An 8,479-nucleotide genomic window follows, 5' to 3' on the forward strand; every position below is an offset into this window, starting at 1 on the left:
CTGAGGGTATCTAACATCTTATGGCAATCAAAATGGAGTCCCAGCTCTTTTTCACACCACTCTTGGGCATGTGCTCTGCTTTCTATCTTGTTCTGCCCCTCAGCGAACCAATTCATCATACAACAATGGCAGAAAACAAATCTACTTTGAAGTGAGTTGAATCAGCATAGAGCCAGCTAAGCACCAGAGCCCAATGAGGGAAGAAGTGGCACTATGCAGCCAGGAGCAGGAGAGGGGAAAAAAAAAACAACAAACAGAGCAGCTGCTTTTCACCGACCCCCACTCTCAGAAATCCCATTCCAGGGACACTGAGCAGGCATTCATTCCTAACTAATGCCTGACTCTGGGTGATACTCGGTTTCTAGGCTGAACATGTCTTCTGGTGAGGCTTCACACTAAGCCATGCTAAGTGTACCTTTCCTAGTTCCCTATACATTATTTCCCAACATAACAAAATCAGGAGAGCCCAGCACCTACACACCAGCACAAATCCCAAATGCCATACAGGTTTTTATATGTTTGTAACTGCCGCATTACAACAAAGTCAGATTTGAGGATTAGTTTAGTGAAAAATCAAGCCACTTACATATCCAAGCACAGGACTGAGAAAAGAGTAGTAGCAGAGGAAGAATCAAGGGAAGTAACATATATGCATTGGTTTTTCTTCTCTCAGTCCCCATTTCAGGATAACCCCAGCTCCTGGCCTGCCCTCCTTCCTCAGAAGGCACAAACACAGGTAATCCCTTTTCAGGCTCCTGCTTACAAAACATCTCATACTTGTTACTCCCTCGGAACATCTGTTTGCACTCCTAACATGAGAAAAAAAAATGTTGAGACTTTGTGTGTTTGATAACAGGCTGTGACCTCCACCTTGGAATTTGATCAGACCCAGCTTCTCATGCTTCCAAAACCTAGTTACTTTTGAAACTTCAATGAATTAAAGTCTAATTATTATAAAATGAAATGATTCCTCTGTTTCTGTTCTAGAGACATGTGCTGAGATTATTAAAAAAGGCTCATTAGTTTCACTTCATTTCTTTTTATTTTTTAATTACACTAATGGATGAAATCCTAGCAGTGAGTCAGAGCTTTGCAGTGCAGGGGTGAGCTCATGAGCTGAACACAGCAGGCCCTGTGCTCCAGCCAGCCCGCAGCACCATTGCAGCATCTTCCAAAGGGAGGTCTTTTCTTTGTAGGCTAGTTTTGCAGTGTTCATCCCCACAGCCCGAAGCAGGCCCTCCCATCATGCATGCACTAGGGAAGATGCACAACCTCTGACCACAGGACACACCAGGCTGTGAACAGGGCATCAGCAGTGCAACAGGACATGCAGCCTGCAGTGAGGTGACTCATTTCACATGTACCTGGAGGTGCGGCAGGTAAGTTTTAAGAACATGACATAGACATGGCCATTTATCTGGCAGAGGAAGGGCCACACCTTCCCTTATCATACAGCTCTCAGTGTCTGCCCTGGCTGGAAGCACAGCAGTGCTGCCTCAGAGCAATGAGGTTATGGCAGATTCACTGCTGCTCCTGCAGTCATGCCATTTTTCTCTTCCCCTGTTCTGCAGCTGTTCTCTGTTACAGAGTAGAGCAGTCTGTATCTCTGAGATAAAAGCTGGTCCGTTTATTACACATTAATGAGATTTGGTTCAAGGTTTCCTATTGTTTTCCACCACCTCAAATAGGTAAAATCACAGTTAAAGAAAGAAATATAATTGTCCTCCACTGAATACAGATTTGTTTGTTTACTTGTTTATCTAAAATGTGATCTTTATTAACAGTCCTTTTCAGGGAAGACAACTTTCTTAACTCACACAAACCAGCAAGGATCACAGATCAGGATGGGAAGGACTGTGAAGCAGCACCCAGCCCTGCTAAGGATACAGGTGTTCATCATTTACAAATGCACTGTGGCATCTGCTATAAAAAAACACACTGATAGGGTAAATCCACGCCCAAAAGTTCAGTGACTGGAAAATAATTGCAGAGGAAGTACCTTCTAGATAAATGATCAAATTCCATCCAGCGCATACTGCAGGGTCATCCGTGCATGATAACAGCTAATTCTTATTTGCTACTGCTTTTTTTGAAGCAGTTTTGGCTTTAAGTTTACTCACTATGATGAAAAGTTGTTCTGTCCTATTTGTTTCATATATCCCAAAGCTGTGGTTCAGGTTATTGGTTCTAATTTGTAGCAGAGCTGAAGTGGCATCTTCCAGTTGATTTGCGTGGATGCTTTATTTGAGTATCTGCAATACTAAACACGGGGTACTTTGAAATATCAACTCCAGTCCTAAATTATTACAGGAAATAAAGAGAAGGTACTGAAGTCTCATCATGTTACAGGAATATCAGGGGGAAAAAAAGTACTGTGAAGCCTTAACACACAGCCTTATCCACCTCCCCTGGAATCTTAATTACATACAGGTATAGTGCTTTCATTTGGACTATTGGCTCGAGTAAATATCCATTTACCTCCATTAATTTTAAATTTGCTTCAGGAAAAGAAATATTGGCCCTGGTTAAATAAAGGGGATGATCAGCTTGAAGAACACAGAGTTTGCTAATAATGTTTGCTAAAGTTTCCCCTTTTACCTATTCAGTACCTAAGAGCCACCTCCAAACACACAGCAGAGCACGTGTACCAAGTTTTAGACCACGAAGGTTGCACTGCCTCAAGAAAACTAGATAACAACAGGGTTATTACTTCTTCCAAAGTTATACTACCACTAGGCAAACAGATCCTTTAAAAAAAAGTTTAAACAGAGGCATTTAAAGACAGGTATTTGAATTTAGTACGCCTGAAAGTTACAAAGTCTGGCATTTCCAATATGACATTTCCTTTTTGGTTTTGTCTGCATGTAATTTATTTGTATCTTACCAGGAGCCCTCTGTTAATTGGCCCTAGGAACCCCAAACCATGCGGGGAAAAAACAAGATAAGCATACAGACTCAAAGCATTCACAGACTGTCATTAAACAAAGACTATAAATGAAGTGCAATGATCTTTATAGACCGCACAGCAATAAAGTTTTAAGCATTTCTCTCCATAAACTTTGTCGAAAAGTAAACAAGCACATAAAATCCCACAATGTCCTTAAAAACACAAAAATTAATTCAGCTTTTGCTCTACTTTCTCTTGAAAAGGTACATTACAGAGAACATAAGAACTTTCTTTAATCTCTATGTAGTTTTGGCAGGCAAAAACTACTTTTATTTCAGATTTCAACAGACAAAATAGGAACTATGGAAGTAAATGCCAAGGACAGTGAATTCATTTTATAAATAAAAGTGCGAGCATGTATAATATATAAAATATATGAGTTCATATTTAGTGAGCTAATGTTCTTACACCTGTTCATTCAGGCTTTGGACCAAAGTACTAGCAGACCCAGTGAATGATATTTGAACGGAGCTCAGTAAAAATAGATCTGTTCTTGTAACTTTATCAAAAGGATCTGACTTGACAAGTGACGACATCTTAGGGGATAAATTGTCTAAATTGGATGTTTCCTCATGTTTTAGGATCGGTTAGTATTACTCAGTATGCATAAAATAGCTGACCTCTATTACAGGACATGTATTCATGGAACTTCGCCCATATCTTTAGCTCTACATCAGGTTTATATTATAATCATGCTTTATAGCACACCAATACTTCCACTGTAGTCTTTCATTAGCAAATTAATTCAAAAGTAGATACAATATAAGTTACACTCGTACTGCAGATCTTACCAGACAGCAGTCTCTAAGGTGTCTCCTAGTCCTAAACATCCTATATGCCTAATGTACATAATTATATAGACATTTAAAGAGAATAATCTTTCCTATATCACATTTTCTTTCCTCGATAAAAAGGAAGAATTGATTTAAAAAAAACAAAAGTTTCAATAAAAAAATTAAGACAACATCCACTGCATTTTGGCTGCGCAACTGCTCTGTTACTAAAGTTGCCATCTATCAGCCCATACAGCTTTACCTGCCCGACCTTAGACCATGCCCCCTTCTCCATAAACATTCACCAACAAGAAGCCCTGACCAGCACCCTTGCTGAACTGGTCTTTCATTGCAACTGGGAAGATTAAGCCTGTTATCCACAGTCACCAAGGAGGACAGCTTTGGAGACTATGTAAAACCACATCACCAGGGATAAAAGCTATACATATTTGTGTCAAGGAGGGAGGCAGTTGAAGGACCAGTAAGGAGACAGAGGAAACACTAGCTGCCCTGATGAGCCACTCTTAATTCACACTTGATAGGCTTCTGTAGGTACTGGTGACACTTAGAGGGACACTCATTAATAAGGCAAGTATAGCAACATGCCTCATTTGCTTGAAGCCCATCACATTCCTTGTTGACTCAAGCTTACATTTAGTTTCACTGCAAGCAAGACTTGGCAAACTTGGGTTGAACCTTGGGCTTTGTCTATACACAACAAACAGCATCAGATTCATTCGAGCAGCTTGTCAGACCAGAAATGAATCTGGTGGGGCACAGATGACTCAAGAATGACTTAGTCATATTTAAACAATTCTAGTTGCTAATCACCATGAGCTAAAGCAAAGAAAAATATCGTGTCTGGCCCATTCATTGACCCATAGCATGCTGCAGAAAGAAGGATTTGCAATTAAAGGTCTGTACTTCATGACACACTTTCTATGTCATTTTCATGACAGTATTTCCTATCTGTTTGTGAAGAAAAGTTGGACTTCTGCTCTATTTGTAAACTTTGTGTGTCATTAAGTAGGGCACTGAAACAAAGCATTTTTTCCAAATGCAAACATTTTCTCTGCTCCTTTTCCTGCAGCAGTGCCCAAAAAACTTCAATGATTGTACGTAAACTCCTGTAGGGAAACATGCTCTCCTTACTTCATCCCCTACCACAACACCCCTAGTTAACTAGCTAAGTAGCTAATGTAGCCAGGCAGGTAATGGAGAGATTGACAGCATAGTATGGACCTTCTAATAGTCTAAAGAAGTAGAAAAATACTGCAGGATCCTCAGAGCAAGTGTTTCGAAGGGACTCCCAGAAAAAAAAAAAAAAAAATAACAACCCTAGAAGCAATAAGTTAAGCAAGGAAGAAGAAAAATAAAATCAGGCTTGCCAGAGCTGCATAATTAAAACATGACAAAACTTCTATTACAGAAGTTCCTATCATTCCTGTCAATTTCTTATTCAAAATACAGATATCAAACAAAACACAATTCCCAAAGGTGCACTGCATACATTTCAAGTATAAATATAGACAAAGAATATGTCACTTTAAAAGATTTAGGATAACAAAGACTCCTATCGGGAAAAGGGACAGTAGAGGAAGAAGCTCTTGTACTGCTTTCTTAGCTGCCAGAATGATTCCAGTCACGCTTAAGTTGTTCAGCCCACAGTTAGAAAGCAATTCACAGCAGCATATCCACCTGACAGTAGTCTGCAATGGTAAGCTAGTGCTAAATATAGCAGCCAGTTTACAAATATGGCAACAAGAGAATGGAGAAATTAATGATCTCAGTTATGTTTATTCCTTAAGTCATTGGCAGGAAAGATCAGAGAAAAGCTGCTCCAAATTCCCTTCCAGCCTAAAGTTAAATAAGCAATCTGGCAACACCTGCCACAGTGTGCATGGGCGCTGGCTGGAAGTTAAGTGATTTGCATGTGGCCACTGAGCAGCCTAGCAGCATTGGCTTAAAACACATATTTTCAGTTCCATACACTAATGGACTGAGATTGGTCAGCAGATGAAGCGTCACCTGGACTAGGGCTGTAACCCATTTCTCTTTTCAAAGGAACTATCAAGGAAAGGTTTAGCAGAAGCAGATAGATCTGTATCACTTGGGAGATAAGAACTAGGGGTAAAAAACATCCTTCTTTCCCTTCATACGAAGCACACCTTGAAGATTTTATTTATATTTCAGCAATGCTAATTTTCATGCATAAAGCAAAAGGATGAGATTTATTGGCATTTTAGATACCAGTTAACAGCAACTAAATGAAACAATAATTAGACTGTGTGACCACATCTGGGTGACAATTTAGCACAACGTGTCTTACATATTACAGGGTAATTCTGCATAACAATGGGACATCTGCTTATCTTAGTGCTGTGCGTAGAGCAGCATGATTCCTTCCATGCATTAACAGCCGTGATGCTTCGCATGAAGAGCATTTTATAAATCACATTTGAACTTTCACTATTACTTCCTCTCAGTAGAGACTTAAGGGAATAACGGTGGGCTCTTCCAGATCTCAGGTAACCTTTTGGTTTTAGTTTATGACTTTAGAAGATGTGCTACTATATTACAGGCGGTCTGAACAGGCGCAATGTTTACTGTACATGAAAGTGTTAGCCGTGCAAGCAGATGGGTGCGATGCCAGCCAAACTCATCTGTCAGGCTGTCAACACCTTACTTTTTTTCCTGCGGTGACCTATGTGGAAAACTTTCCTACAAACAGCTGTTCAAATCATAGGCAGACAACAGGTTGTCTTAAACCCACTTTCAACAGTGTGTAAAGGATTGTAAATTTGTGGTTTCATCTGCAAGATAAAGAAAATCAGGATCTTTCTTTTTAATTTACATTTATGATTTGTATTACATTTTCTATCTTCAGAAATTCTTACAGGCCTCTTATCTCCATTGGCAAAAAAGAAAAAAGAAAAAGCACACACTTGTGGTCCTTTGACCTTTTCCATCCGATGGAAAACAAAACTGAGATGTGACTCCTGCAGGCGGAATTGAATTCTTCCCTTCTTGTCCTCTTTTTTTTTCCTTAAGGGTTCAGCAGCAGATGTGAAAAGATGGCCCAGAAACATGTAACAAAATCTCAGCTGTCAGCATAACGAAGACTTCTATTTCACAAAACTGAAGTGCTGTTTTACTTTGCAAAGCAGTGTCCTTTCCAACAGCACTGGAAATAAGCATTCAGGAAGTGACTGAGAACCCCAGTCCTCTACACATCCAGCAAGAATTAGGTCTACAGCTACAGGCCATATTATTCACAGATTGTCTATGTGTTTCGCATGATGTTTCCTTCTAGACAAATCTAGGCTTTAAGAGGTACCAAAAGACAACCAATTGTCATAGGCCAAACTAAGACCTAAGCAAAGCCCTCCGTGAAACATCATACTGGATTAGGTTCCTGAAGAAGACACCTGGGGCAGTCAGCTAAAATTCCCCATCACACTCTAATTGTATTGTACAATTGTAAAGTTGATGGATAACTAGAGGTTATATAGAAAAGAAGATAAACAACAAATGCTCACCAGCGCTGAGGCTTGCAGTAAGGATAGATGTTCACCAATGTCAAGGCTCATTGCAAAACTCCACAGAGGAGTAATCTCCAGAAAGAAATCCCTTAGTGCTGGTCAGCCCTTAAGTGAGATCTAGGAGATCCTTCCAGGAGCATAGCTGAATTACCTTCACCTGTGCTCCCGCAGCTGACTCATCACTTGCCTCAGATGGTTAATCAGAGGTTCAGGCTGTGATCAACAGTTTCCCATACACTTTCCATGGTCAGGAAGACAAACATGATATGTTTTGCACATCACCTCTAGGATGAAACAAAACATCCTAAAAAGTATGTATTTCTCTGCTCTGAATTCAGACATATCTCACTGCCGGATATTAACAATTCATTGTATAAATCCCTCTTTCAACTCAGTTTTGGAAGTGGGATTTGAGTGCCTAATTTTTTTAAAATGTTTTTGAGAATCCATCCTGTTGTTATTTATTTATTTATTTATTTATTTTGGTCGTCTAATATAAAGTCTTAATATAATGTAGAGGCAAGCTGAGATATGGGCAATTTTAATAAAAGCAACGTCTGGATCTCTTTCAGTAGTGGCCTTAATCCTCTCCAAAAGCTTTAGCAGAATCACCATTCTCTGAGGGCAGTAAAGCAGATATATTCTTTGAACTACCTGGCAACAACAACATTTGGTTGATGCAAAGAACTCTTCTGGGGGCAATGCAGAACAGCGTCCAGGTAATATTTAATCACATTTTGCAAGAATGTGTTGATTGTGGAGTTCACTGTGCATAAAGAGACCTGGGAGCCTGTGTTCAGCCTAACAGAGCACCAACAACCTTTAGGTTAGATTGCATCACATATAGATGTTTTACTGATTATCTCTCTTCTTAAAACATGGTATTTAATTTTCCTTCAAGAGACACCCTCTTCACTCTTTTAGTCATGCATGCAGATTATCCAACATTAAAAACAAAATACCACAGTATTCAGAAATTCAGACTGCTTACTCTTTCATGTCATTTCATGACATTCCCCTTGATAACAATACAGAACATTCCTTCACAGAACGTGGGGGCTCATTTTGTTTATCCTTTCCTTTGCATCATTCCAGAATGTCAACTCTGACATTCCATATTTTTGTTGAAATTCTTCTTTGTAGTCTCAGAATTATGGATTGCAAGCTTCGCCAGAGCTATAATTGAGGGTGAAGTTAATCAAATACAAATGTTACAA

General features: G+C 39.5%; 1 long non-coding RNA gene across 2 annotated transcripts in view; it reads right to left on the bottom strand.

Annotated features, from left to right (window-relative positions):
- Nucleotides 1–7,340, bottom strand: part of LOC140247097 (uncharacterized) — a 28,333-nt gene extending 20,993 nt beyond the window's left edge. For both annotated transcript variants that reach the window (XR_011902596.1, XR_011902595.1), the window contains exon 1: nt 7,260–7,340. This is a non-coding gene — a long non-coding RNA (uncharacterized lncRNA). The remainder of the gene's footprint in view (nt 1–7,259) is intronic.
- Between the last annotated feature and the right edge of the window lie 1,139 nt (nt 7,341–8,479).

Source organism: Excalfactoria chinensis, chromosome 1, assembly GCF_039878825.1.
Source record: "Excalfactoria chinensis isolate bCotChi1 chromosome 1, bCotChi1.hap2, whole genome shotgun sequence".
Classification (NCBI taxonomy): domain Eukaryota; kingdom Metazoa; phylum Chordata; class Aves; order Galliformes; family Phasianidae; genus Excalfactoria; species Excalfactoria chinensis.